The sequence below is a fragment of the Chlorocebus sabaeus genome, chromosome X, assembly GCF_047675955.1.
Source record: "Chlorocebus sabaeus isolate Y175 chromosome X, mChlSab1.0.hap1, whole genome shotgun sequence".
Taxonomy (NCBI): Eukaryota; Metazoa; Chordata; class Mammalia; order Primates; family Cercopithecidae; genus Chlorocebus; species Chlorocebus sabaeus.
Genome location: NC_132933.1, coordinates 150,245,306 through 150,253,422, shown reverse-complemented (window position 1 = coordinate 150,253,422; position 8,117 = coordinate 150,245,306). Strand labels below are relative to the sequence as shown.

Sequence of the window (8,117 nt, the reverse complement as noted above, 5' to 3'; positions counted from 1 at the left end):
TGACCAAAAGCCTCAGCCACCTCTCCAAGACCCCCTCCAGAAGCCCACACAGCCCTTACATTCATTGCCTTTGAACCGACCCAAAGTCAGCAAGTTCAAAAGTTGTCAGAAACCAGGAGAAGTCTCAGCCCCAAATCAATAGCAGCCGTTGTCAGCTCCTCCCAGCTCAAAGTCCCCCAGAGACTGGTTCCCTGGTCTGAGTCAGGAAGAAGAGACTGAAAAGCACAGGGATCTGGTGCTTTTTCTTCGTAGAGATCTGGTGCTTTTTCTTCGTAGGGTGACTCCCTCTTCCCACCAAAAACCCTGCCAACTGAAAGATCACTGATTGGTTGCATCAACCAGCCTCAACCACCAGATGTCTTTGAGATGGGGAGCCAGCCCCCTAAAGCTGAGTCTCTGTGTGTGGCTTCCAAATATCTGGTCCCCTGGGTGCGGACAGAAGAGAGGACACAGAGGCTGAACATCTCCCGAAGGAGGGGGAGACTGGCTGGGCACCAAATAGTCTTGCTTCCCTCTCTGATATCATAGGAACATGAACAGACTTGGAGATACTGATTGAAAGTATATGTCACCTGAGGGAGACATTGGTTCCAGAGCCATTAGTTCCTAACCTCCTCCTATACTCTCTGCATGGTGGAAGATGCCAGAACATTCTCAGAGCTTGAGAAAAAAGAGGAATTGAGAGATGGGATGGGGGTCAAGAGATAGAGAAGGTGAGGAGGAATGAGGAAGGAGAACTCAGAAGCTCAGGTCTAACTTCACCCCACTCCCCTCAGGACCCCTACACTCTAACAGTTATTTCTGAGAGTTCCTTGGGGCCACCCATAAACAATGAGGTTAAATGTAAATGGAAGGGCAGGACTCTGTTGATGTCCCTGTTGGCTGCATAGTCACCAGCTCCCATGACCCAAAGAGGAGAGTGATCAGGTGACTAGATCGTCAGCGAGGGTAAATCTGGAAGACAAAATGTTTGAGGCCAGGTGCAGTGACTCACAACTGTAACCCCAGCACCTTTGGAGGCCAAGGTAGAAGGATCACTTGAGCCCCAGGAGTTTGAGACCAGCCTGGGCAACATAGGTAGACCCTGTCTCTACAAATAATTTTTAAAAATTAATTGAAGGATTTCTAAAGACTACATGAGTGGTTTATGTCTCCTGGAGTCAGAACCCAGGGAGAATTTTTGCTGAAATACCAAAGCCGCAGGGAGCCTGAATAGAGATGTTCAGACAGAAATTAAGTTTGAAGAAATAGATTCTGGCGGAGAGGCTTGTGGCCACAGCCAACTCATACATTCATTCGTTCTTTCACTCACTCAACAAACATTAAATGGACTGTCTCTAACTGCATTTCCCTCTCTTGACAAGAGGGATACATCGGAGAGAGACAGGCTGAAGGAATGTAGAGTTGGTATTGGGCCTGGAGCTTTCCAGAGGCACTGTGCTCTGCTGTGCCCTTCTTCACATCCCAGTCTCTACGATGTCGACTGTGTTCGTGGATATCACATCGCTGTTGAGATCCCAGAAAGAATATGCATGAACCACAGTGACAGATGTCATTCATAATCCTTTTCAGCGAAGAATAACCTACAAAAATGTCTTCTGTGTACCTTCCCCTGGAATAGTTTGTGATTCTGATGCAACTGGAGACAAAACATCTCTTATCCATGGCCTCTGTTGAATCAGTTTTGTCTCCAATCTGCCTTTCATGGGCACTCTAACAAGAAGGCAAACAAGGCAAGTTCAGCTGGTCTAGCAGTTCTGAGACAGCAAATTATCTCACCGTTGATGTGGACCAAGAGGCTCTTGCAGAAAGACTAATACTTAACTTTGAGAATCTGGGTCCCAGCTTTTTGTTTACCCAGAGAGGTATAAATCTGAAAGAATCTGGGTTCCAGCCGAGCCGAGAGAGGTGTAAAATCACAGAGGCATGCCTCCACTCAGAACACACCATTATCGTGCCTTTTATATGGAAGGCACAGCCATTCACTCATTGTCTGATAGACGTTTCCATTGAATGTTGGATCTCTTCAAACCAAGTGTCTGTAAACCAAGGGTTCTGCACTGACGCTGAGGATGAATCCAACAGGAAAGATACAGAGACACATCACAGCACACCCCAGAGACATATGCAATTATTGTTTATTGATTAAAAATATAATGAAAATTAGGAGGCCGAGGTGGACAGATCATGAGGTCAGGAGTTCGAGACCAGCCTGGCCAATGTGGTGAAACCCCGTGTCTACTAAAAATACAAAAATTAGCAAGGCGTGGTGGCACACACCTGTAGTCCCAGATACTCAGGAGGCTGAGGCAGGAGAATCGCTTGAACTCGGGAGATAGAGGTTGCAGTGAGCCAAGATGGCACCGTGGCATTCCAGCCTGGGCGACAGAGCAAGACTCTGTCTCAATAATAATATTAATAATAATGAAAAATAAAAGAAGAATAAGGGAAACCAAAAATAAGCATCTAGAAGAGCAGTTTAACATGCAATTTCATTTTCATTATTTCTGCTTTAAGTTTGATATTTATATCGTGTCTTAAACGAATAAGGCTGGCCACTCGTTCCCGCTTCTGTTACCCTGTCATTGGAGGTTTTGTTATTTGCCTTGGTATGTTGAGAGACCCCAGAGGTCTGTGAGTAAAATTCAAGGGCTCTGTCAACTCAGATGGGACAAAGTCTACTTCTCTGGATTTACTAACTTGTAACTGAAATTCTGCATTGCCTATGGACCCCACAACAATATTATGGACCCCATTGCCAACACCCCACAACAATATTAGTCTCACCTGTAGATTTCTCACCAACCATTATCACAGATACTTTCCTATCACTGTACAGGAGTTGCAGATGAAATATCTTTCATGCTCATGACCACTTCAGCGTTACTGTGCTCCTTGGATGCCTCGAAATATTTTAATCTTACGAATATCTAATGCATTACTGTGTTTCCATTACACGAAATAAAACAATGACTTAGCAGTTGCCCAGGTGAAGGGAACCACTTCCAACAGGTGGAATTAATCATTCAGGGTTTTAAAAAGTTCTCTGTGTAGTTGGATTTTAAGCTCCAGAGTTAATCTGATAGAACTTGCTCATCTGGTTTTAAGAAGTGTGGTTAATGGGGATCTCTTGACTGTAGAATTAGTTTTAAAACACCACATTTACTTCTGACAGTAGGTAAATTTTACCTTGGGCAGAATTGTATGGCCTTGGTGATAGTTAGTATAAATTAGTATGAATTAACTTGGGCATCTGTGAAAATTAGTATAGCATAAATTAATGAAGGCATATGTGAAAATTTGCAATTATTTTATATATTCACCTAAAATAGAATTGCACTGGAAATATAGCATGCTTCTTTTGTGATTTCTACATATCTCTGTTTTATTCTCATGTCAAATTCTACTTTACCCCTCAATGACAGTCATTTGACACTCCTCTCTGTCTCAGTGTCTGAGGCACCCTGGGACCATCCTGACTGGAAAGCACAGTGACATTGCTGGCCTGAGCTGAAGTGCTGATTAAAATAAATTGAAAGCTGAATGACTTTTTGAAGAGCTGCTTTACCCAGGAACAAATATGGAGAGGAACTCCTTGCAACTGTGTTCTCAAGTAGACCACTTTTGAGAAATTATACATTTATCATAACACCTCAAGTCCTGCTCTGCATAGAATGACCATTATTATCAAGAAAAGTTCTCCATTCCCTGTGATTCATAAGGAAATGCAGGCCTAACCAGAAAACAGGAGCTGCGACAACCTTGGGTCAGACACATTCAATCTCTCTATTCACAGTTGCATTTTCTCTCTCTCTCTCTCTTTTTTTTTTTTTTTGACAAAGCCAATTACCAATAACTGGGAAAAACAAAAACAACAAAAAAAATGAACACACTGTTGAGCTCACTTCTGAGAAAGATTCTGCATTGTGAATGTCAGGATTCCACATTTCTGAAGCGCCTTTGCTCCTTCAGAAAGCACATCTCTAGTTTTGTGGTGATACGGGAGGGAAATGACAATTGTCGGTATTATCAGGATGGCCCATTGTTCTCTGTGGTTCTCAATCAATGTGGACATCGACCATGACCAAGCTCGCTCTTTCTTTTCTCTCTTTCTCTCTCCTCTCTCCTTCCTTCCTTCCCCCTTCCCCTTCCCCTCCCCTCTTTCCCTTTCCTTTACCTTGTTTCTTGCTTGTTTCTTTCTCTCTTCCCTTCACTCCTCTCCCCTCCTCCCTTTCTTCCCTCCCCTCCTTTTCTCCCCTCCCCTCCCCTCCTCCCTTTCTCCCCTCCCCTCCTCCCTTTCTCCCCTCCCCTCCTCCCTTTCTCCCTTCCCCTCCCTTTCTCCCCTCCCCTCCCTTTCTTCCCTCCCCTCCCTTTCTCCCCTCCCCCCACCTCCCCCTTCGCCTCCCCTTCCTTCTCCCCTCCACTTCCCCCTCCACTCCCTTCTGCTCCCCTCCCCCTTCCCTTCTCTTTTCTTTTCCTTTCTTTTCTTTTTTTGAGACAGGATCTCACTCTGTTGCCCAGACTGGAGTACAGTGAAGTGATCACGGCTCACTATAGCCTCGACCTCCTGGGCTCAAGCCATGCTCTTTCCTCAGCCTCCTGAGTAGCTGGGACTACACACACACACAACCATGCCTGCCTACTTTTTAAAATTTTTATATTTTTTTGAGACAGGGTTTCATGCAGGTTGTCATGCCCAGGCTAGAGTGCGGTGGTACAATCTTTTGGCTCACTGCAACCTCTGCCTCCTGGGCTAAAGCGATATTCCTACCTTGGCCTCTCAAGTAGCTGCGACCACAGGCACTAGCCACCACATTCAGCTATTTTTTTATTTTTTATTTTTTAAAGACACAAGGTTTTACCATGTTGTCCAGGCTGGTCTCGAACTCCTGAGCTCAAGCGATACACGCGCCTCAGCCTCCCAAAGTGCTGGGATCACAGGCATGAACCACCATGCCCAGCCTGGTTAATGTTTAAATGTTTCCTGGAGATGGGGCTTCACTATGTAGCGCAGGCTGGTCTTGAACTCCTGGGCTCAAGTGATCCTCCCACACTCAGAGATATTATTTTCTTTTCTTGCTTTTTTTTTTTTTTTTTTTTTTTTTGAGAGGGGTCTTGCTCTTGTCCCCCAGGCTTGAGAGCAGTGGCTCGGTCTCAGCTCACTGCAACCTCCACCCAGGATCAAACGACTCTCCTGCCTCTGCCTCCCAAGCAGCTCAACTTCAGCACCTCATCCTTTGTCTAAGCCAAGTTTAGCCGAAGAAAACACCTGCCGAGAAGGTAAAAACAAAAACATCTGCCAAAGGCAAGAACCCCGTGGGAAGCCCCCTGAGCCCAAGGGCCTGCAGAGTCTGTTCTGGTGACAAAGCAGGCAGTTGGAAGAGAGCAGGGCTGCGGGACAGCGTGGGTGGGTTTTATCTGCTGCTTTTGGAAATTCATTGCATGATGTGTTTGTTTTTCAGAGGTCCCAAAGCAGAGAAACAAAAGCCCCACAGAGTTCACCCAGAAGGAAAGCCTTCATTGGATCAGGCTATAAGAGGACTCTCCCCTGAGAAAGATACTTATTTTGGTGCTGTGTTTAGAGAAAAAGGAAGAACGATGGCTTTCCCGTAGAAACATTTACTTATTTCATGATTTGAAAATGGACTTTTATGTTTTAGGAATTATGTGGATGGGATGTTTTCTTGGGTGATAGGATTTGAAATTGCAGAGGGGACCAGGTGCCATGTGCCAGCAATGGCCAGCCAGTCTGCCTGCCTTCCTGCCTTCCTCCCTCCCTCCCTCCCTCCCTCCATTTCTCCTTCCCCCCACCCCATTTCTTCCTTCTTTCTCTGTGTTTCTTCTTTCTTTTTCCTTCCTTCCTTCCTTCCTTCCTTCCTTCCTTCCTTCCTTCCTCCCTCCCTCCCTCCCTCCCTCCCTCCCTCCCTCTCTCTCTCTCTCTTTCACTTTGTTTGTTTTAATGAGAGTAGAGAGGAGGAAAAACACTTTTTTTTTTTTTTTTTGTACCCCTGGCTGGAGTGCAATGGCGCGATCTCGGCTCACTGCAAGCTCCGCCTCCCGGGATCATGCCATTCTCCTGCCTCAGCCTCCTGAGTAGCTGGGACTACAGGCGCCCGCCACCGCGCCTGGCTAATTTTTAGTAGAGACGGGGTTTCACCGTGTTAGCCAGGATGGTCTCGATCTCCTGACCTTGTGATCTGCCCGCTTCGGCCTCCCAAAGTGCTGGGATTACAGGCGTGAGCCACTGCGCCCGGCTGGAAAAACACTTTTTATTTTTTGTCTACTTTTATTGTAAGGAGAGAGTGAGAATACCATGCCACACATGCAGGGTTCTGAGCAGAGGGCTACACCCTGCTTAGTTCGAAAGGCATCTACACTTTATCATGAAAGCCATGGAGAGGCCCACATTTTGAAACACTCAGTCTCTCAGAAGAGGATAGAATGGGCTGCCAGTGTGATAGGGAGAGAAATTGAACCTAGCTGACTCCATCTTGCTTCTGACTGCTCAAGCTAACTGCTCTTAGGCACTTCTGCAGATGGGCCAAGTTAATCATGGAAAGAACTTAGATTACAGTTTAACTGGAAAGCAAGGATGATAAGAATTCCTTTCCAAAACTAACCTCTGAGGAGATAAGAAGGGCATGCACACAAGTAGCAATGTTGTGTTGAAGATTGGTCGGAGCACTGTGACCTGAGCAAGGACAAGGAAGTTTTGCAATCTCCTTGGGCCCCTGCGGATGCCCAAGTGTCTGTGGCCACCAGCCATCCCTCACCTCAGCCTCCTCCTTGTTCCCCCTTCTCAATGTACGAAGAAGTTTGAGATTCATGCCTTTAAAAATGGTTCCTTAGGACATGGGTCCAGTATCTTCCTGACTTGCTGGCTCTCCAAATAAAGATGCTTTTCTTTTTCTAACTTCTTGTCTCTTGAATGATTGGCTGTTATGCAGCAAACCTCAGGAACTTTGGACTCCACAGCACTAGGGCCACTCTCGGGACCTCCAGTGTCTACTGGGTGCAGGAATCACTGGGGAGTCGGACTGAAATGCAGACTCTGATTAAGGAGGCCTGGGATACGAGGCCTGAGATTCTGCATCTCCAGTAAGCACCCAGGGGATGCTGATGCTGCTGATCCAGGGACCACACCTTGGAGAGCAATGCTGAGAAGCTGGTGGAAGAGCCCAGGTTGATGAGGATCTGAACGTGGTCCGTAGCAGGGAGGCTGAGAAAATGAGATAAAAATGTTAAAAATGGCAGAGTTACCTTCCTGGAGAAGAAATGGCGTTTCCATTCCTTATTACGCTCATGTCTTTGCAACTAGCCCCCAGTGGTCTCCTTCCTGCTATATACCTGCCGTTACCATGTTCTTGTTAAGGAAGAATTGCAAATGAAAAAAAAAAAGGAAGTTGATCATGTTTGGTTGCTTTTGGTCATGTTTGGTCATCACAATAAGCAAATAAAATCTGAAATTTCCCCTGACTTTGCAAATGTTTTCTTCCAAGGAGATCAACCTTATTGGATTTCTTTGGTTCCCGAACAGCCTGTCATGAGGTATGAAGGACACACGATCTTTTATGTAATTGGTGAGACCCAATGCCTTCCAGATGTTGGGTGTCTCATCCCAGTGTGAGGATTTTTTTTTTTTTTTTTTGGAAATGGAGTCTTGCTCTGTTACCCCAACTGGAGTGCAATGGTGCAATCTCGGCTCACTGCAACCTCCACCTCTCAGGTTCAAGCCATTTTCCTGTCTCAGCCTCCCGAGTAGCTGGGATTACAGGTGCGTGCCACCACACCCAGCTAATTTTTTGTATTTTATTAGAGACAGGGTTTCACCATGTTGCCCAGGCTGGTCTTGAACTCCTGAGGTCAGGCAATCCACGTGCCTTGGCCTCTCAAAGTGCTGGGATTACAGGTGTGAGCCACTGTGTCCGGCCAAGGATATGTTTTGAAAACTTAGTTTCCCTTTAGAAAAGAGAACTTAATCTACATGTTGGTTCTTTTTGTTGTTTGTTTTTTTGAGACAGTCTCGTTCTGTCTGGCGCAATCTCAGCTCACTGCAAGCTCTGCCTCCTGGGTTCATGCCATTCTCCTGCCTTAGCCTCCCAAGTAGCTGGGACTAC

General features: G+C 46.1%; 1 long non-coding RNA gene across 1 annotated transcript; it reads left to right on the top strand.

Annotated features, from left to right (window-relative positions):
* Positions 1-415: 415 nt before the first annotated feature.
* LOC140710912 (uncharacterized) lies at positions 416-6,910 on the top strand. Its single transcript, XR_012092093.1, has 3 exons — positions 416-3,766; positions 5,133-5,280; positions 5,463-6,910. It is a non-coding gene; the product is annotated as an uncharacterized lncRNA (long non-coding RNA).
* Positions 6,911-8,117: the final 1,207 nt, after the last annotated feature.